Source organism: Paroedura picta, chromosome 11 (assembly GCF_049243985.1).
Source record: "Paroedura picta isolate Pp20150507F chromosome 11, Ppicta_v3.0, whole genome shotgun sequence".
Lineage (NCBI taxonomy): Eukaryota > Metazoa > Chordata > Lepidosauria > Squamata > Gekkonidae > Paroedura > Paroedura picta.
Window position 1 is genome coordinate 29,360,787 of NC_135379.1, and position 22,971 is coordinate 29,383,757.

General features: G+C 45.2%; 1 protein-coding gene across 2 annotated transcripts in view; it reads left to right on the forward strand.

Moving 5' to 3' along the window:
* The window catches only part of CBX3 (chromobox 3), a 294,217-nt gene that overhangs the window by 154,752 nt on the left and 116,494 nt on the right, over positions 1-22,971 (forward strand). The window lies entirely within an intron of this gene.

Consider the following 22,971-nt stretch of genomic DNA (forward strand, 5'->3'; position numbering starts at 1 on the left):
TTCGACAGCCTTATTTTTTTAAAAAAATGCTATATTTAAATTGTCAAAAGATGTCAACTGGTGGTGAGGGACAACCTCATACTGGCAGTAATTACCCGAGGGCAATGATCAATGGGGGTCTTTTGTTAGCATTACGGGATCAGTACTGACTCAGGAAGTTAAGTGCCTCAGTGGGTTAGGCTGAGGTTGAAATGGACAGGCATTTTTGCCCTTGGCGGCTCAGAAGCCACTAACCTACATTTAGCCCATTAATTATTCCTGTCCAAATGGCAGCCATCATTATGATCGGCAACCAGCTGAGGGAAAGGAAGTCACAAGGCAGCATAGAGACTCCATTTACAGGACCAGGAAACACATCTTTCCCTACCAGTCACATCAGGAACTATTGTTTGACTTCATTCACAGGTCCTCTTCTAAAGAGGTGGCAATGACTCCATCAGCTCTATTAGAAGTGCAGCTCTTTCAGAAGTCTGACACATATTTTCAGCTTTGAAGATTCCAGCTATCTGACTAATTTCTGCAGAAGCAGGGGGGGAATGCATTTTGCGTCTCAGTACATCCACACATGCTCCTACTTGCATACACTGGTTTATGACCCAAGTCCCTAAATATAGCATAGAATAGAGTTGGGAAATCGATACTTCTAATTAGAGCTACAGAGTGCAGAAAAGGGCAACACAAATGGTCACAAGGTTTGGAGGCCTGTCCTGTGAGGCAAGACCTAAAGCATCTGGATTTTCCATTGACAAAAGAAGGGTGATTGAGGGATGACAGGATACAGATCTACAAAACCATGCATGATGTAAATAAAGTGGAAGAAGAAGAAGAAGAAGAAGAAGAAGAAGAAGAAGAAGAAGAAGAAGAAGAAGAAGAAGAAGAAGAAGAAGAAGAAGAAGAAGAAGAAGAAGAAGAAGAAGAAGAGTTGGTTCTTATATACCACTTTTCTCTCAAAGCGGCTTCCCTTTTCTCTCCCCACAACAGACACCCTATGAGGTAGGTGAGGTTGAGAGAGCCCTGATATTGCTGGATCAGTTAGAACAGCTGTATCAGTGCTGTGACAAGCCCAAGGTCACCCAGCTGGCTTCATGTGGGGGAGCACAGAATCAAACCCGGCTCACCGGATTAGAAATCCGCACTCCTAACCACTACACCAAGCTGGCTCAAGAGAAACTTTTCACCTTTCCCATAATATTAGAATTTGGGGCCATCGTAGGAAACTGACTGGCAATGGATTCAAGAAAAATAACATTACTATTTCACACAGTAGGAAGTTGACATGTGGAACTCACTCCTCTGAGACAAAGTGATGGCCACTGGCTTTGCTGAATTCAAAAGAGGACAGGACAGAACGACAGCGGACAGTTGCTTATTGTCAGTTAGCTACAATCTCCGAATGGAGTCTCTGGGTTCAGAAGTACTCTGGGCCTCTCTTAAATGCTGGGGAGTAGTCAGCAGTGGACTTGTGGAAATCATAGCCATAAGCTTCAGAAGGAGAAAAGTTGGCTTATATACCCCACTTTTCACTGCCCAAAGGAGTCTCAAAGCAACTTACAATTGCCTTCCCTTCCTCTCCCCACAACAGACACCCTGTGAGGTAGGCGAGGCTGAGAGAGTTTCTGACAGGACTGCTTGGTCAAAACAGCGCTATCAGGGCTGTGACAAGCCCAAAGTTACCCAGCTGGCTGGATGTGGAGGAGCGGGACATCAAACCTGGCTTGCCAGATTAAACACCGCCACTCTTAACAGCTACACCATGCTGCTATGCACTATCCATTGTGTGCATAATTGGTAGGTCCATCATTGGCTGTTAGTCATGCTAGCCAAAAAGCGAGGTTTCAAGGCTCAGAGGCACCATTGGAACTTTCACACATGCTAACTAAAGCAATTTCAATTCATTTCATCAACCATTTGCCAGTGGATTTTGCCATTTCACACAAGACAAACTAGTTGCAAAGACCACTGAATGTGGGTTGAAAGTGTGTTATTTAATGTGCATAAAAATGCCATAATTGTGAGGTGCTGGGAAACAGGTGAGCCCTGTTCCTGAAGGCCCTGCTTGTGGACTTTCCAATTCCACCTAACTGGCTGCTGCTGCTGGAAATGGGATGCTGGAATAGATGGACCTTTGCTACAGAGCATATGTTACTGTTGGATTCCGTTCAGAATAGGATGCATTTGGATGGTGAAATTACATTTGCAACCCACTAATATCGCCTATAGTCTGTGGATACAAAGATTAGGAAATTTAATCTGGTTAAATTGTGGGGTTTCATTCCTCCTCTCCCCCCAGAGTATGTTCACTTTGTTAATAATAACGTATTAATTTTTAATGACAAGGGGTTTTTACAGGCATGCAAGAAAGTATGTTTACTGTATACACACATAAGTAAATAATTTAGTTTGCATTTTCCAAACATTAGTATACATCCTTGAAAACGCATCACAATTGAGTCATTTGAGATATCAATGGTGCTCCTACCTACCAATATTCCATCCAATACATAGATGTGCTACCTGTGGCAGTCCTATAGGGAGCCTTAACCAACAGGCAGCAGATGCAGCTGCCCCAGACCTACACTTGGAGGGCCTGACCATTCCCCAACTCCTGGCAGAGGAGGGCAGCCATCTAGGAAGCAGCAGCTGGTCACATCTGCCTGTCTAGGACTCAGCCAGCTGGCTCAGAGGCTGGTTGCTGTTCCATACAAGATTTGGTCATCCAGCATCTGGTGGTAGCCGTGACTACCACCTGATCCACATGGGGGCCCATCCTATATTTTTTTCCAGGATTCCAAGATTATGAGGACCACCCTGGGCAGTCCCAAGACCATCACTGTACAGGATCCATTGAATGACCTATTCCCTTTTTAAAAAATACAATGATATTTATTTTCTCCAGAGGAACTGATCTCTTTAGTCTGGAGATGAGATATAGAAAAAAAGAAGAGTTGGTTCTTATATGCTGCTTTTCTCTAACCGAAGGAGGCTCAAAGTGGTTTACCTTCCCTTTTCTTTCCCCACAACAGACACCCTGTGAGCTGGGTGAGGCTGAGAGAGCCCTGATATCACTGCTAAGTCAGAACAGTTTTATCAGCGCTGTGGCGAGCCCAAGGTCACCCAGCTGGCTGCATGTGGGGGAGTGCAGGATTGAACTCGGCTCGCCAGATTAGAAGTCTGCACTCCTAACCACTGTACCAAACTGGCTTCCCCAGGACTACCTGTCTGTGAACCAGGCTGTTCTTGAACTGGATTTTGAGACCATGTTTGTATTTAAGGCATATATCGACCTCTAAATCATGATGATCTCACATAAGAGGGAGATTCCTTAAATAAGCAGAAAACTCCTAAATGCAAAGGTATTTAATCAGTAGAGTCTGGAAGATACTGAATTGTCTAGGAAAAAGCTCGCCTACTGAACAGAGCCTGCTGTCACCCGTGAATTATGCACTGGCGGGGCAGAGAAGATGAACATCAGATTAATAATCTGCTTGAAAGTTCCCAAAGAAGGCAAGAGTTTGTGCTCTCCTGCTAATATGTTAGGTTTGCCTGACAATAAATGAATGGAAAAATGCAAGCCCATTCTAGGCACAGATTTAATTTTCCATTTACCTGCAGTTAGATCAGGCTACTGAGCTATTGAGACAATCCAGTTCAAGAAAGATGATCTACATGTGGCAGGCCTATAGACTGGGATGAGGGTTCAAATTATGCTTTCTTTATAAACATAGGCCAATCTACCTTTGTGGCATCTTAGTACCTTACCAGATCTCAAAATGTTCACATAATTGTTGTTGTTGTTAGGTGCGAAGCCATGTCCTACCCATTGCGACCCCATGGACAATGATCCTCCAGGCCTTCCTGTCCTCTACCATTCCTCGAAGTCCATTTAAGTTTGCACCGACTGCTTCAGTGACTCCATCGAGCCACCTCATTCTCTGTCGTCCCCTCCTTTTGCCCTCAATCGCTCCCAGCAATAGGCTCTTCTCCAGGGAGTCCCTCCTTCTCCTGAGGTGACATAATACACTTCTGTATTTATGCATGGGAATGGGATTAAAGTACACCACCTGGCTTCAGATGTAATGTGTAAAAGAGGAAACATGGAAATGTTTTGAGAAAAATGAGAATTCTTCAAACCCTACTTTTCAAAAACCATACAGAAATATCTGTACAGTTATAGTGCTATGAACTGCTTCCAAAAATGCTGGAAAAATAACATTCTTCCATTTTTGGAAACTTCTCATTGAATTTTTCTTGAATTTTCTTAACTGTGGCCTTTTGCCAGCCTTTGAGATGGAAGTTGCTTTCTGTTGTTCCCTGTCATTATATGTACTGATCTCTTTAAAAAAACTGTGTAAACTGTCCACATGTAAAATTAAAATATAACAAGTTAGATTCTATCAGCTTTCTACTCATTTAAGAGGGAGGTGGCCAATTGCACCCCATTGCCCTTAATTCCCACAGCTCCAGGAGGCAAAATACCTTTAAAACAGCCCCTAATCCTCAGCAGAAGATTTTAACACAAGGGATCTTCAGGATCATCTAGTCCAACCCCCTGCAGAATGCAGGAAATTCACAACTACCTGCCCACCCACAGTGACCCCAATTCCACGCCCAGATGACACCCCCCCCCCCAAAAAAATGCAATCCCTGGCCAGACTGGCCTGGAAGAAATTCGCCTCCCAACCCCAAAATGGTGATTGGCATTTCACTGGGCATCTAAGAAAGGGCCACAAGAGCCAAGCTCAGAAACAATCCCTTCTGCCCACCACTTACAATCTGTCTAAATTCATAGGGCCATTTCGCACGGCTTCAAAGTAGCAGAATGGTTGCTATTTGGAAACGCTACTAATTTGCCATAACCCACGACGTCGTAGACAATCTGCAACAATCCTGAAACCAATCAGCAAAAAGCGCTTCATTGTGGCGCTTTCAGGGGAATCCAGAAAAGTGGATTCACCCTCCGGATAGCGATACACTCCTGCAACCAATCTGCAACAGTAGCGCTAAAGACCTGTGCGTTACCATTGTTGCTGGTTCTTCAAAGTCCCTCCCCCTGGCTCTCTCCTCCAAACTTCCGGCGAAGCGATCGCCATTTTTTTTTCTCCGAGCGAGCGGGGATAAACGCACCGGTGAGCCTCTTTCTGTTTAGAGGCTTCCCTGGCTTCAGTCCTTCACCTTTAGTCACTAAGCACAAACCACTGAAAAGCCCGTTTGCTGAAATAAAGTCCCTTTATTTTTTACAAATAAATTCAGCCGAAAATCGGGCCCGTGAGAGGGGGGGGGATTTTTTTTTTATCACTCGAGGCAGCGTGCAAACGATCATACAATCAAATGACAGCTCACATTAGGCAGCTGGATGGGTCTCTCCGTAGCAACGAATCTACCTAGATTCGTTGCTATGGGTCGTTTTTTTTTTTTAAACCTTTCTTAAAGGGAAAGGGGCTGTTTGGGAGCATGCTAACGGCTGCCCATTGGCTGCTTGACGGCCAGGGGCGGGACGAGCTTGGCAATAGCGCTTCCTTTCTAGCGATTTCTGCCGAGACCGGAAGCCTGTGGGAAACGCTAAAAAACGCAACTGATTCCACTACAAAGGCAGGTATGCATAACGACGAATTCCACTATTTTAAATGGCGATTTTTCATTCCGCAAACAATTTGCAACAAAGATCCCTGTGCGAAAAGGCCCATAGAATCAGCATTTCTCTCAGATGGCTAATTAGCTTCTGCTTATAAACTTCCAAAGAAGGAGAACCCACTACCTCCTGAGGAAGCCTGTTCCACTGTGGAACTTGCTAGTGAGGGATTCTTGGTCAGTCCCTCCTCAGATGCCGAGTCTCTTCTGAAGGCCTGGAATGGGGGGGAGACAAAGCTGCCCCCCATGCTCCCGGAAGGCAGCCAGGGTGATGCAGTGCTGATGAGGTCAACAGGAAAAAAGGAAGGAGAAGAAAAACGCATGGGGGCAGGTGGCTCCCATATTAATGCCAACAGCATGAAATGAGAGCAACTATTTCTATCATGTGCGGATGGTCACAAAAGTGAAGTCCACCTCCAGAGACCAATGCGAAGGCAACATGGAGAAAATGGAGAATGGCAGAAAGGGCGCTAGTCTTTAAGGAGCCACCAGCCTCCTTTGTGTTTTTACAAGAAAAAAAACCTTTTTTCATTTTTGTGATTGTTCCCCACCCCTCCCCCCAAAAGAAGACATGGCAGGAATGAAATTAGAAGAAATATAGGGATAGGTTTTGTTTTGTTTTTCATGGAGGCCTTCAGCATGCGAGTCATTTGACAAAATAAAAAGTCAAAGATCCAGGCACACCTCAAAGTCATGTTATTCTATGCTATTCATACCATTTTTCTTGTTTACATAGGACATTTTTAATTTTTTTTCCAGAAGAATGCTGCCAATCGCTAGAGGCAGACATGTTTATCAAGCTGGGTATCTTGAAGTCTGACATAAAATCTGTGGCCTTTGGTAGAGCCAAAAAACTTTCTGTCAGCACCTTAGAGACAGCATGCCCACAGGGCTGGCCTGGGACCAGAGAGCACAAGCAAATGGCCAAGCAATTGACTCCAAGCCAAAGATGACAAAAAGAGGGAAAGTCAAGCGCAAGGCCAGCAACCCTTTTTCCATCCACTCTGCTTAACATCCAGGGGAGGCTTCTAAACCACAAATCTGTCACATTTCAGGTAAAAAAGAGTAGTTTGTTTCCTTCCAGTGTGAGGCTTTGCTTTGCCAGCCAACTGCAGCATATATTGGATGTGAAAGGTGGTGTCAATAAGATAGCAGAAGCCTATCACATAAAGTATGCCCTCTTGAAAAACGAAAAGAAACTTATTGGAAAACAAAGGAACTTTTAAAAGAAACTTCTGAAACTAAAAATCTCAGCTTCTTCTGTTTTTTTTTAAGGGAAATGCCATTACAGATCCCCCCCCCCTCTAAATGGTGGTATACTACCAACTTTTATTTATTTTCAATATATATACAGAATAAACAGAAAAGAAGAAAGAACAAATTGAGTACAAAATGCAAAGTTGTTGCCTTATTGTTCTAATACATTTGGTTAACTATCTACTTAAGTAGTCTGTACAATAACAACATAGTTTGTTGAATTCCTCTTTGGGTCTATTATTCATTAGACTGGTGAGCTTTGCCATTTTGGCTAGCTCCCCCAATTTATTCAGCCAGCCTGTCATTTTTGGAATATTCTGTAATTTCCAACCTGTTCCTGCCACCATCCTTGCTGCTGTAGTTGCAAGGAAGAAAAAATCTCCAGCTTTCTGAGGAATATTTTCTGGCATTACACTCAATAAAATATATTCAGGACATAATGGAAAATTAATATTCAACATTATGAATATTGTGGATTTTTATCCAGAATTTCTGGATCTTCTTATATAACAGATATGATAAAAATAGGTAAATTCTCGTTACATTTCCAACATTTAACATCATGTTACATACCTTCTATAAAACATTTTATACCAATTTTCTCTCAAAAGTTGACATTTTTTACATATTACAGTTTTGCTCCAAAGCAGTTCCCATTAATCTAATGAAATAGTATGTTTAAAGTTCTGCATCCAATTAATTCTACAAATTTTAACTTGTTCAGCCTCAGTCTCATATTTCAACAAAAGTTTATATATTTGTCCCTGTAAGGCCTATTATGCACGGCCGCTGAAACGGCGGCCTGGAGAACGCGGAGGAGGAAGAAGCGAAGCAAACCACTTATGCACGGGACAGAACACAACGGCGGCAAAACCCAGAGTATCCGATTATTCATGCAGCTACTCCGGAGCCACTTCTGGTTGCGCCCTGGTCCCGGGAAGCTCCACTTTCTTCTGCATCTCACTAACGCTGCTTTTTTGGCAGCATACATTGACTCTGCACCCCGTTGCCACCTGCAGCATGCATAATTGGTGATTTAGCTGCCGCCATTCCACCCCAAATGCGGACCTTCCACTCCGTGCATAATGTGAGGACACTTGGCAGCTCGCTCTCAGGGGTCCAGCTGCAGCTCCTTCCTCTGACAAGGATTAGCTCCAGTTGCAGGTTCTCTGGTTGAGGGCTGCCCTGCCTGGCTTCTAGCTATTTCTGCAGAGACTTGAGGCAAGGCTCTTCAATGGGGTCAATGCGTGTACTACCTTGCCTGTCTCCTGAGACTCCTGTTCTGGTTCACCATGGCGAAGCTCTGTTCCTGCGATTCCTGGCTGTTTGACCTCTGGCTTGTCTGACATTCCTGATCTAGTTCTTCTACCCCTGGTTTGTCTGACATCTCTGCTCTGGCTCTTTAACCCCAGGCTTGTCTATTGACCATGCTCTAGCTCCTGAACTCTTTGGCTTTTCGACTCCATTTCTGATTCCAGTTTGTGTTTTACCTTTGTCCCACTCTCTCTGGTTTTGAGATGGCTCTACTTGACTTTGCTCCCCCCACCCCCATTTTCCTGTGTCTCTCCTGGCTCCCAAACTCCCAGACTGGACTCTGGATTTTGGGGCAAGCTCTCTGCTCTGGCACAACTACCCAGTCATGGCAGGGCAGCACACCTCCACTGCTGATGAGTCCATATTGTCCTAAGTCACTTACATCCACATGGTAGACTGTGCTTTCTTAACACCCATCCTAACAGAAAAACTAAAACAAGGCGAAGCATTTTAGGGTATAACTTAAACCCACAGTAAGCAATCCTCCCAGCAAGCCCTTTGTCATCTTGTTTCCCAGTTCCTAATCCACAAAAAGGCCTTTGTTTAACTAGATATGAAAAAGCAACTTTCTCATGCAGAACTTTTTGGTTAATATGGAAAATCTTGTTTATGCACAATTCCAGTCTGCTTACTTAATATCTAGTCATCATTTTTCAGCGGCATTTACAGTCATCAAAACTCCCAGAATTAGAAAAGTCTTCAGGCTGTCATTTTTGTAAATCATTCCAGCTTTTCCATAGCCTCCATCCTTCCTCCTTCCTCATCATGCACATTCTGTCATTTGTGTTGGGCACACTGCCCAAGGCTGTGAAGATTACATCTTTCATGCTTCATAAGCACAGCCAGCATTACACAAGATTTATGCCGCAAAAGCCTGTGAGAATGACTAATAGTAAGGCAAGGGTAGAGACCACTGCAGATCTAACAGCTATTTAACTTGGAGAGCCATTGCAGACATTTGAGGGGCAAAAATGTCTCTAGACTCTACAGTCAGGGCCTTCACATTCTTTTTCTAAATATGCCATGAATGAGCTTTTATGAGAAACTGAGGAATTTATGAGAAAAGAAGCATCTTAGCCAAAATGATCATTGGGGCACAAAAGCAGAACAGGAAATGGATCTGCCCCCAAAGTCTCCTCACATGATTTTCTTCAGATTTCAATCTGAGATGTTCTGCAAATATTAACTAGATGTGTAAATATTTGGGGAACAATTGCTATTCAGCATTTGATTGAATATATTTGGCATCTGGAGGAGACGGTCAGGATCTAGAACAGGGTTAGTCAACCTGTGGTCCTCCAGATGTCCATGGACTACAATTCCCATGAGCCACTACCAGCAAATGCTGGCAGGGGCTCATGGTAATTGTAGTCTATGGACATCTGGAGGACCACAGGTTGACTACCTCTGATCTAGAAGGTACAAGACAATCTAATCCACCAAAGCATCCCATCATTTTCTTCCTTTGTCACATGTTGTTGCTTAGAAAATATTACACATACACACATATAAACACCCAATGTTATTAGTATTGCCAACCCAATCACCATGAATTGTGTAAATCTCACAGGGGCCTACTGGACAATGCCTGTGACAGGCAATTTTTCTTAATCCCCTCCATTCCATCCCTTGTTTGTATTATGTTGGTGGCTAAGCAGCATTTTAATGCTTGGATATCTGTACCAATGAAGCAGTGTTTCCCTTAACTTCATCCAATAGTGAGCATTCACTATCCCTGAGCTTGGATAAATAGACAGTTTAATGAGTTCTGGTAATAGGTAGTCTTTCCTCCTTATATTTATATTAGGTATGAAAACTAGATTAGTGCATTTTCAATCTCTTCCCTCATTGACTTGTTTTACAGTCCTTTCTCTAATTAGATAAGGAATCCTTTCTAGTTCTGGCTGGAAGGAAACTCATTAAATTGAAACACAGAGCTGCTTCTAGCTGGAACATGTGCTTTGGTGGGTCAGTCCAAGTCTGCTTATGATGAGCTACTTCCTGTAACTGTGTTTGAAACTGGGATGCCAGGGGACCTGGGGATCCCCTGGATTCACAGCTCAAGTCCAGACTACAAAGGTCAGTTCTCCTGGAGGAAATGGATGTTTTAGTGCAGGGGTAGTCAAACTGCGGCCCTCCAGATGTCCATGGACTACCATTCCCAGGAGCCCCCTGCCAGCGAATGCTGGCAGGGGCTCCTGGGAATGGTAGTCCATGGACATCTGGAGGGCCGCAGTTTGACTACCCCTGCTTTAGTGGGTGGGCTGTATGGCATTGCACCTCACTGAGGTCCCTGACCTCCCCAGGCTCCATCCCCAAATGTCTACAAGTTTTCCAACCCAGAGCTGGCCACCCTACACCCACTCAGCCCATCCTCCATGAGTGGCCAGCGTGGAAACTGCCCAGAGAGAACGGAGCTTCCATACTGCAGGCTCCCCTGCACTTTCCACTGACTCAGTTCCCTTTGACTGAACCCCACCCTGCACTACCAATGGGCATTTTTCGGGGATTTTTTCCTTTAATCAGTAATCAGTTGTCAGGAACTTAGGTTACAGTAGCATCAGCAAGACCATTCCTCTGACTTAATCCATACGACTCTGGAGAGCAGGTAGAGAATAAAAGTCTTTAATGAAGGTATTTGCAAAGCAAGATAGAAATCCAAAGCATAGCAGAGTGCAAAATTGACTGAGACACAGAATAAGGATGTAGCCAGGCTTTTATCGTGCTGGATCTACAGGCAGGGGGTGGGGCAGGGGAGGGGTTCACATCAAAAGCACCAGTGAAATATTTAGGCATGGAACCTGGAGACATCCAGACTGATCTTTTTTATTATTATTATTATTGAATTTATTACCCGCCACTCCCTTGCGGCTCGTGGTGGGTTACAACAGTATAAAACCCCATAAAATACATTAAAAACCAATTAACATATTAATAGTTAATAACTACCTGACAAGAGCGGCTAATCAACTACCCATTCCCCACCTAGCAAGTGGAGAGGGGATACTGGTGGTACCCGTCTCTAATCCCAGTCCTCAGGTCCCGGGGGGCATCTGTTCCCAGATGCCAGGAAGTATCCCACTGGCCCTCACTCTGTTCCCCTGGGAACCAAGGCCATATGCTGATAAGGCAGAGCTCCCTGCAGTGAGGGGGAGCAGAGGTAGTTGGAGAGCTGAAGAGCCGACCGGTTGTAGTTTACAAAGGAATACAAAGGATGGGGGAAGTTTGAGCATAGTGCAAATGGGCACCTGGCCCCAAGTCAAGTCTCCTGGCCAACTCAGGAGACCCGGAAAGCATGTCATATGACATCAGCATGTTGCTTGAGCATTATAATACTGCAGTGATGTTTCTGTTACTGACTAAGAAAAAGAACCCATAAAGCGCTCTACTGAGACAGAAATAATTTCTGCACAAGTGCAAACTTCCACATCAGTGTTCTCAAATAATCAAAGTTTATAAAACTTTCCACATAATATTTTGCCTCCCCAGGAGTAGGTCTGAATTTGGTGTCTTGTTATCCTGAATCTTCCTAATCCAGTTTTTCTGCAATTTTTTTTTTTTACCTTTGGATCTGAACTCACAATATTCCAGTGAGAAATTTCCAAATTTGAATGTTGTTTTCTGCCACCCTTTTGTGTCATCAGTGCCATGTTTGCCCATTTCTTTCCCTCCCATCCCCCTCAGGTTTTCTTCTTTACAAACCACTATTTTTTTTTTACAGTGTAAGGTTGTTTGCATTATGACATATTTTTTTGAATATAATATAACCATATTACAACCTTGGGACAAAACGGACAGGCTGGTTTCACACAGCCTTCTCCATAGAATTACCCATCCATGAAGTTCCTTTTCTTCTTTTCGGGGAATGGTTTTGTCATCTTGCACTTGTATTGTTTCTTCATTCTCTCCCCCTTCTCTTCCCCTATAGCTCCCGGTGTGTTTTTGATGATAAAAAGGTAAAGGTAAAGGTATCCCCTGTGCAAGCACCGAGTCATGTCTGACCCTTGGGGTGATGCCCTCTAGCGTTTTCATGGCAGACTCAATACGGGGTGGTTTGCCAGTGCCTTCCCCAGTCATTACCATTTACCCCCCAGCAAGCTGGGTACTCATTTTACCGACCTCGGAAGGATGGAAGGCTGAGTCAACCTTGAGCCGGCTGCTGGGATTGAACTCCCAACCTCATGGGCAAAGCTTTCAGGCGGCTGCCTTACCACTCTGCGCCACAAGAGGCTCTTGTTTTTGATGATGTCAGTCTTTTAAACATCTAAAAATGATGAAATTATATAATTGACTAGAGGCAAAGCACATTGCACCCAAGAATACAGTGGATGCTAGCACATATACCTCAGTTGTAATATTTGAATACCTGTGCATGGGGTCAGCTCCAATTATGGTTATTCTGGCCAAACTCTCTTGAAAGCAAGCCCTATTCCCCTTGCTATGACTAGCTTGACTAGACTCAGAAGGGTCAGCCACAGCTGGGCTTATTCTGCACACAACGGATAATGCACTTTCAATGCACTTACGAAGTAGATTTTTCTGTTCAGCACAGGAAAATCCATCTGCCAAAGCACATTGAAAGTGCATTATCCTATGTTTGCAGAATGGGCCTTGGTCTTTGGATGGGAGGCCTCCAAGGAATATCAGGGTAGTGAATATGGAGGCAGGCCATGGCAAACCACCTCTGATGGTCTCTTGCCCTGAAAACCCTTCAGGGTTTCTATAAGTCATCTATGACTTGATGTCGCTTTCCTCCACCACCGTATCAGCTTAGGTGTTACATTCTATTTCTCAGGCATTGTTGGGTTTTTTGGGGGGAGGAATGGGTATGTGGAACAGAAACTTTAAAAAATAAATAAATAACATGATCTGGCAGCACTGTGTAAACAGAATGCTTTTGTGAATTAAAAACAGACCTGTTCTCAGGAGCTCAGGTTGCCCCAAATTGCCTCGCCACATTTTAGATTGCTCCAAATCAGCCCTCCTGCATTCTTTAAATATTCCATTCGACAAAACCTCCATGACTCACTTCTATTATTATTTCCATACCCTATAAAATAAATGATCTCAGCCTTTTCCCCAGCACAAAGAAATATGTCCTAGTGGAACTATCATCCCTTCTTCTAGAAACCTTTACTGGCAAATGTAAAAAAATTAATAAACTTGTTGATTTTCTTGAATTTGTGATTTGTATTACATAGAGGATTTACAATTAGACTAGTGGGAACTGGTTCTCATTACCTTGTCAGAAAGTGGGGGAAATGAAATTATTCCTCATTATCAGGCATTATTATTGTGCAAAACAGTTTGTGAAAGTATTTTTAGAAATGTACACACTGGATGTAATTGTAACCATACTCATAATCTAAAATTCACTCTGTCCATATAATTAATCCATATAAACAGGAGATTCAGAAGATGCCTTCTTGGCTTTGACCAGGCCTAGGGTTTTTTTGGCCTTGGCCCAGACCTGGTGGAACGTTCTTATTGATAAGATCAGCTCCGAAGGGCCTGTAAGATATTGTTCCACCAGGCCTATGGTTAAGGCCAAGGAGCAAGACCAACAGAAGCTGGCCTCCCTACCGGAAAGCTTTTTTGTTCATAGGGGGAGAAAATCACCCAACACTATCTAGTAACCTCAGAAAGTGATTATAATTGAAGGGAAGTGGCTTTTAAATTATTTTTAAAATTTAAAATTTTATTGAATTGTTTGTTTTTATGTAAATTTTTATTGTTTTAAAACCTGTTGTAACCCACCCTAAACTATTATGAGAAGGGTGGGTTGTTAAAATAAAATGATTATATTATATCTTAATTTTCCCCACTGTCTGACTGGGCAGAAAAAAGAGGTAAAGGTAAATGTATCCCCTGTGCAAGCACCGGGTCATCTCTGACCCTTGGGGTGATGCCCTCTAGCATTTTCATGGCAGACTCAATACGGGGTGGTTTGCCTGTGCCTTCCCCAGTCATTACCGTTTTACCCCCCAGCAAGCTGGGTACTCATTTTACTGACCTCGGAAGGATGGAAGGCTGAGTCAACCTTCAGCCGGCTGCTGGGATTGAACTCCCAGCCTCTTGGGCAGAGCTTTCAGACTGCATGTCTGCTGCCTAACCACTCTGCGCCACAAGAGGCTCTTTAATATTAAAATCATAAAAATATAGATAAATAAATAAACTCCAAATCCATATAGTAAAAAGCTGAGATTACTAAGCAGGAGGGGGAATGGACTTTACACAAGCACAAAGCCATCCTCTTCTTTATTATTGTTTTGGGTGGGCCCCATTGTTTCCCTGGCAAGTGCCCCCATAAATGAGGCAGTCTTCAAGAAGTCACCTCCATATGCCTGGCACATATTGGGCAGTGTGCAGGCTGGCACGCACAGAGACCAGACTGACAGATTCTCAATATGGAAAGTTACTGGATAAATTTCTTGGTCAAAGAGGTCAGGCTGGTCTCCATCTTGTCTGCCGGATTGGAAAATTCCTTTCTCCATTTCCTCTAGGTCAGTCCAATTGACTTAATGGGCAATTATGGGGAACACAATAGAACCAGTGCTCCTCCCAGCCAAGCCATCAGATTGTCTCTAGAGAAGCATAACTAATAAAATCTTCTTATGTCTCAGCTTTCTGTCACACCCTTGTACCAGTGACCTTATTGTTCTTCCCAATAGCTATAACCACAGATCAGTGTGAGCCATTATGCCCAGTCCAGGTGAGAGCCTGACTGTATCCCCACCTGGAGAGAACACTAATCCCATCAACATGGCTCATCAAAGACACTGTTTTCACAATCCCTGACCATGAGTCACACTCTGAGCCCCCAAGCTCAGTGACCTCACATTTCACAGAATCACAGAATCATAGAGTTGGAAGGGGCCATACAGGCCATTTAGTCCAACCCACCTGCTCAATGCAGGATCAGCCCAAAGCATCCTAAAGCAAACTCACCTATCAGGTACTCAAAATATCAGAAACCAATGGTCACTTCCATCATGTCACCTCCCAGGAGGCTGATCAAACTCTATATGCTTCCCAACACACACCTCCAGAGTGTGCTGTGCTCTTAACACACCCGACACGTTGCTTTGACCTTAGAGGCTGGATAGCCATCTGGCGGAGAGGCTGATTCTATGAAGGTTCAAGGGGGTGGTAGGATACAGTGGATGAGCAATAGGGCAATCTGAGTGTCCTAGATGTCTCAGGAGGTCCGATCCAACTCTAGGATTCTATGATTCTGGGTGCTGGTCATCTCCCTTCTTTGTGCTCACCTAGAAACCATCCTCGCTTCAGGTTCAGGTGCAGTATAATTTCTTTCCCCATTTGCTAGCATCTCCCTTCTATAAGTTTTTGTGTTGTATTGTGTGTGTGTTTGTCGTTTAATAAATACAACTCTGATTCAGAAAATCAAGGTCTGGTTTAATTCAAGGTGTCTAAGGAACTCCCATCTTCTGTATACAAACAGTAAAAAGGCCCCAGTTGCTCCTCCCATCATAAGCTAATTCCCTTCTAAATTAAAAATTTCCCAGCAATTTGAGTAACACCACATTCAGAATGGATCTTGAGGATTAGCCTTAACTCAAATTACACTTGGAAACCTGTCCCCTTCAGCCCTGCAATCTGTACAGGAATGAAAAGCCTGAGGGCCATTTCGCACGGCTTCAAAATAGCACAATGGTTGCTAATTGGAAACGCTACTAATTTGCCATAACCCACGACGTCGTAGACAATCTGCAACAATCCTGAAACCGACCCGCCAAAAGCGCTTCGTTGTGGCGCTTTCAGGGGAATCCAGAAAAGTGGATTCACCCTCCGGATAGCGATACACTCCTGCAACCAATCTGCAACACTAGCGCTAAAGACCTGTGCGTTACCATTGTTGCTGGTTCTTCAAAGTCCCTCCCCCTGGCTCTCTCCTCCAAACTTCCGGCGAAGCGATCGCCATTTTTTTTTCTCCGAGCGAGCGGGGATAAACGCACCGGCGAGCCTCTTTCTGTTTAGAGGCTTCCCTGGCTTCAGTCCTTCACCTTTAGTCACTAAGCACAAACCACTTAAAAGCCCGTTTGCTGAAATAAAGTCCCTTTATTTTTTACATATAAATTCAGCCGAAAATCGGGCCCGTGAGAAGGGGGGGGGGAATTTTTTTTATCACTCGAGGCAGCGTGCAAACGATCATACAATCAAACGACAGCTCACATTAGGCAGCTGGATGGGTCTCTCCGTAGCAACGAATCTACACAGATTCGTTGCTATGGGTCTGTTTTTTTTTAAAAAAACCTTTCTTAAAGGGAAAGCGGCTGTTTGGGAGCATGCTAACGGCTGCCCATTGGCTGCTTGACGGCCAGGGGCGGGACGAGCTTGGCAATAGCGCTTCCTTTCTAGCGATTTCTGCCGAGACCGGAAGCCTGTGGGAAACGCTAAAAAACGCAACTGATTCCACTACAAAGCCAGGTGTGCAAAACGACGAATTCCACTATTTTAAATGGCGATTTTTCATTCCGCAAACAATTTTCAACAAAGATCCCCGTGCGAAAAGGCCCTGAGTCAAGAGGACCTTCCAGTCCCAGCAGCCACAGCCACCACCAGAGACTGGAGGAGAATCTTTCAGGCTACTGTGCCCAGTCCAAGCAGGTGTCTTCTTGTATCTGTTACCACTGAAACACCCTAACACGGGGGTGGTAAACTCCCAGTCCACAGCCCGGTACCAGGCCACGAGGGCCTTGGAAATGGGCCGGCAGCGGCCACACCTGCCTCTCCCCCCCCTGCAGCGAGAAACTCACCAGGCCGCGAGAGAAGCGGCCGCTTTGCTCACAGCCCTACTAGCTTCTTGCTGTAAGGGGGGGAAGAGGCAGGTGCGGCCACCGGCATGCTGGCGGACACAAACACGAATGCGCGGAGTTGCCACGCATGTGTGTTAGCGCCCCCTGGTGGTGAAAACGCATGCACGTTTTCACCACCAGGTGGCGCTAACACACATGCGCAACACCCAGGCCACTGGCTCTTCCCCACCCCCAAGCCGGTCCTCAACCATACCTGCATTTGCCTGAGGATCTGGGTTTTATTGCCAGGTGTGACAATATTAATCTTCCTCCCTCCCTCCAAAAAAACTGAAATCTCACTATTTCTTTAAAAATATTAATATTCAAAAGGGCACAGGGTAAATGTCATAGTCTAGATTGCACAATTAAACAGACTGACTATGTGTGACTAGGGATGAAATTCTACTTCAGTGTACATCACTCCACACCTAGAAATCTGGGTGAAAGCAACAAACCCATTTTTAATACATATGTCATATGTACACACATCTCAAGATGCTGGGACTGATGGCAGATCACTGTCAAGCATACAACACCAGGAATGAACCAGCAGCTGCATAACACATGAAAAAGCTGGGTTTGAAGTTGAACCTCTTCAGGGTGAACTACGACTCTAAAGCCACCCTGGTTTGGGTCTACAGACTGTAAATCCCGGCTTAAGCATATGATGGACTCTTCATGACACGACTCTTGACCAGGTATATAGTGCCAGCAAAGTGCAGAAAAATTATTTGCAGTCTAGAAAACGCCTCTTCCTATCATTGCATTCTGCATTCCCATTCACTGAACAACCCTTCCAAAGAAAGACTGCCAATTCAGCTGTTTGCAAACCCACCGTTTTAATCTGCAATGAATGTCTCAATTGATCAGTCCTACTAATTACGTGAGAAATGCTGGCAGCCCCTAAAATGAACATACTTAGCAAGGAAATGAGCAGGAGACGCAGACAGAAAGCCTGTGTCCAATAAATTGCCTGGTTCAGCATTAATATGTCATGCAGTTCATTCCTTAAACCGCTGACCAAATCGATCTGCGTTTACACACCTACAATCAACCGAACCTCTTAAAAAATACCTCCACGGGCCGTTTACAAGTCACACAAAACTGCAGAAATGAATCAACATTAAGGGGCAGATTAGCTGCTGCCTTTGTGATGAATGGCGTCGACACCAGAGCGACTCTCGCTGTTTCGGTTTCTGCTGCCCTCTAGTGACCGACGTGAGGAGCGACCCGCTGTTTGAACTCGCTGTAAAATGTCACTCGACAAAGAGACGGTACATAAAACAGGGTACGATGTGAATGGCTGATTATCAATCGCCCTTATCACCACTGGCAAAAGAGCGGGTCATTTGTGAAGGGAAATGATATTTTGTGAAAGGCATCTGGCTGTTGAAGTTTATTCAGACATTTAAAGCAACAAAGTGCAGATGGTTTTCTGCCCAAGAAGAATCATTAAGGCATAGACCAATGCTTCTCTTTGTTTTCATGACCCCCCCCAGTCCTGGAAAGTACACTGAGCTCTACAGGGAGAGCAAAATAATTATTTCCCTTCCCTAGCCAAAATAACAGCGTATCCCTGAGAAAACGGCCAGAGCCACTGTAAACAAGCTCTCCTGGGAATGTTCAATCCCAAAGGGCAGTGTGGGTTCTCTGGTGTGCACAAAACAGGGCCACCTGGGCTTTGGTGTCTTGTGGGAGTAAAGAGTAGAAAGCACTGCTGAGCACTTAATCACAACTGGACTCCACACTGAGGCAGCTTCCAGCCTCCTGTCTCTGCTCCTAGTACAAACATTAAGCCCACATACACACCCAGTCCCAACACATCTAATTATTTGAAACATCATATGTAGGCTATGGGAATAAACTTGCATCCAAAGGGAGGGGGGGTTAACGCCTACATCCTTGTGACATGCTCCTATTCTCCCTCCCTAGGTTCACTAGAGCAGGGGTAGTCAACCTGTGGTCCTCCAGATGTTCATGGGCTACAATTTCCATAAGCCCCTGCCAGCAAATGTTGGCAGGGGCTCATGGGAATTGTAGTCCATGAACATCTGGAGGAGCACGGGTTTACCCTGCACTAGAGAACTTGCTTTCTGGGAAGCACAGGACAATTTTTACCCATCCCTGTTTATGAGCCAGGACTGATGCCTATTTACCAAGTATTAACCTTGGATCTAACCTACTGGTGAACCAGTAAGCGTATTATCCTGCTAGATGGTGAGGTGAATCTTACCACTCTCTTGCTTCCTTGGATTTTATAAAAGAGGCCAAAGATTATCTTCATCACTTAGCAGGACAGGACAAATGACCGCACCAAGATAACATAATTACAACACAGTAAATGGCAGTCTAGATTTGCCATGTGGCACCATAAAATTTGTAAAGAAATGTCCTTTTCCATTTAGGCTTCTAGAAATGAGGGGGGATGCCAGGACAGCCACCGAACCATATTGTTAAATGAGCATTCAAGAAGAGAAAGAGGATAGAAAAAGAGAAAGCAAGAGAAAGATAAGAAGAGAGAGAAGGAAGAGAGTGATAGCAAGAAATATAGGTAGAAGGAAAGAAAGTAAGGGAGAGAGAAAGAAGAACAGAGAGAGAAATATATAGAGAGAGGGAGAGAAAGACAGAGAATTACAGAAAGAGATGGAAATTAAGAGAGGGAGAGAAGTAAATCAAGAGAGAGAAAGACAGAGATAGAAAGAAAAAGAAAAAGAGTGATAGAAAGAGATAAAGAAAGGGTGAGAGAGGGATAGAAAGAAAAAGACAGAGAGATAGAAAGAGAGATGTAGAAAGAGACAGAAAAGAGAGAAAGTGGGGAAGGCCTGCTGCAGTATCTCCCAGGCTGTCTGGAGCTTTTCGTGCCCCGTGAGCCTGGAAGAGGCAGTGGCAGACAGCCTTCCCGCCTGCACTCCTCCCTGGGCCAAAAAGCCCTTTCGGCCCAGGGGAAGTGGGGGTGGGAACTCTGCACCTCCCGCCCTGCAGCCCCACCAACCTCCATCCCCAGTGGCAGGCAGGGACATACTGGCACCAATAGTACGTGCCAGAGTGCCACTGGCCGGGTTGGTGAGGCCAGAAGCAACCGGTCTACGGGCCAATCAGGAAGCAGCAGGAAGTGAAGTCCGGACAGAGCATGCCTAGGAGGGCCCTGCTCAATTACATATAACAGCAAAAGCTGTTACAGCTTTTATTATATTGATATAACACCCTCCCCTACAGCTCAGGGCGGTTTACATAAAACATAAAGATAAATACATTATAATCCAGAATAACACCAACTGAACAACAGTGGTTTCATAACAATTCATAACTAACGGTTGTAATGTTAACATTAACTATGGCCCCTGTTTAGCTTAGTTTTGTCAGGCCATCCATATTAGATGCTAAAAAGAGGCTGTAGGTATTTCACATCAATTGGAATTAAGTTAAAACACTTTTCTACAAACAAGGTCTAGCCAAAATTATGTTCTCAGAATACCATTAGATTCACACGGAGATATATGCATATATTTTACACTCCTGTGGGAACTTTTTAAAGAGCTTAATTTAGCATCATTGTATTCACAGACTACCTGGATTTTGGGACAGAAGAGAGCACTGATAAAAGTTTGCATGTAGCCAATATTCACATACCATCATATAGCCTAGTGAGTTTAGGGCAGTAGTTCTCAACCTTCCTAATGCCACGACCCTTTAATACAGTTCCTCATGTTGTGGTGACCCCCAACCATCAAATTATTCTTGTTATTCTTATTATTGTTCTTTCACAGAAATTAAACTGAAACTAACAAATGGCTGCAGTATCTCCCAGGCTGTCCAGGGCTTGTTCCTGATAATATAAAATGGTTTTGGTTTTGGTTCTGGTTTTGGTTTTTTTTGGGGGGGGGTCTCAGTTCAGTTCTTTCTCTTGCCCCACCATGCTGATCTCGCTCTTTTCTGCCTGCCAGAGGAGCAGCAACAATGGTGCCCCCCCTGGCCAACCTGCTCACCTTGCCACGACCCCTGTGAAAGGGTCATTCGACCCCTAAAGGGGTCCCGATCCCCAGGTTGAGAACCACTGGTTTAGGGGTGGATAACCACTGTTACTGTTAAGGAAAAATGATGCTCAGGTGATAGGCCTGGATATGCTAGCAAACATTAACTAAATGCTTGGCCTGATACCCCAAAGACCTGGGAATTTTGCCAGCAATTGTGATATGGGAAGGGTTGGATTACTGACTACCAAAGAGCCCCAATTCAAGTTCAGCAGTGGGTTCCTGATATACTTTTATTCTAACCTCGATTAGTACGCATATGGCATGTATTGTTACAATATTGTTTCTTTGATTTCTACTCTTTCATCCAAGAAGATTCTTGAGGTGGCTAACATAAGATTTAAAATACATCAATCTGGATTCGCCACCCATCTTGCAGGCCCCAGAACATGATCCACCATGTCATGGATCAAGATCCAATGACTTTTAGACCCAGGAGATAGTTATACCCCCATTTCCCCTGTCCAGATCATTCATCATAATGGGGGATCTTGCCACAAGAGCAGGAAAGGAGACATCCACCTTCCAACTATATGCAAAGGAAAATATGCACCACATTATAGGGCACAGCTGATGTGGGGGCTGTGGAAATGTCCCCTTGCTGGCACTCACCACACTAAAAGTTATTGTCAAAGCACTGCATATGCACTTTCCACCCTTAGTGCAGAAACATTCCGTTCCAAAAATATTAAAGCAGTTTTTTTGTAAGTTCATAAAACAGATGGGCTGTTATCAGGACAGACATCTGGATTCTGAACCCGGAAAGGCATCTGGATTTTCTATCCCAAAACGTAACAATTGTGCACTTATTGCCCTATAAATGGATGGGCTGTCAGTAGGCACGCTCTCAAACAAGCTACTGTATAATTTCATCCTAACAGGCAGCTCAGTTGGGTTCTACGGCACAGTGACCTTCTCAGTGGCTCCAGCCACACCCAACATCCACCAGGCTGGCCCTCACATGAACAAAAGCAAACAGCAGTATTCTTCTGTAGGGGCTATGCTACCCCCTGGCCAGGCCTTTGTCTACATAACTGTATCCCCCCCCCTCCAGCCCCCTTCAGCTGTTCCCAGGGATCTCTGCAGGAACAGATTCCACAAGTTCCCTGGGGAGCAATTTTTTGCTGCTGCCCCAACCCCAGCTGGAGGGAGGGGAAGAACTCCATGCTTGTCGCAGGCAGCCTCTTCCTCTCCTGACAGCAATGGGACAGCAGTCGGGCCCCCAGTCCTGGAGGCAGGGAGTCACCTGGGCTACACATTCACGACAGGAATTCTCAAAACTGTCTGGCATCGGGGCATCAAAACGCCCTCGGCAAGACCCGTGAGAGGGATCCTTGACTGGCTTTCAGGGCAGCGGCTGTCGGCCTTCCCTGCCCTCTTCTTCCCTCCCCCGGCCCGCCCCGGCATACTCTGTGGGGGGGGGGGTGCGTGCCTCCTCTCCAGTCTCCCAGGGAGCCTCTTTTCTGTAGAGCGGCAGGACAGACGCGGAGCGAAGTGGGGCCCGCGGCCAGGCAGCTGGGAGCTCTTGCAGCTGGTTTACATTCCCCGCTCGGCTGAGGGCTTGCTTGACAGCCTCCAACGCAAACACACGCCGCACTGTTGGCAGGCTTCGGCGGCGGGGAAAGGGAGGCTCGGGGAGGGGGGCTACGCCAGCCGGCGCCCCTCTCCCGCCCGCCCGCCCGCCCGCCCACACGGCAAAGAAGGTTCCGCCGGCCCTGGAAGTGGCCCCGTCGGCCGTCAGAGGGCTTCCTTCCGAGGAAACCTGGGCAGGAGGGGGGCGAGAGGCTCCTTTTGCATGCCTCCCCCCCCCCCGCGCCGCCGGCCCCTTGGAGGAAGGGAGATGGCCTGATAAAGGCCGCAGCCGCGGCCTACGAATGCTGCCCTCCCTCCGCATTCCTAGCAGCGACCGCCAAAACACCGGCTGG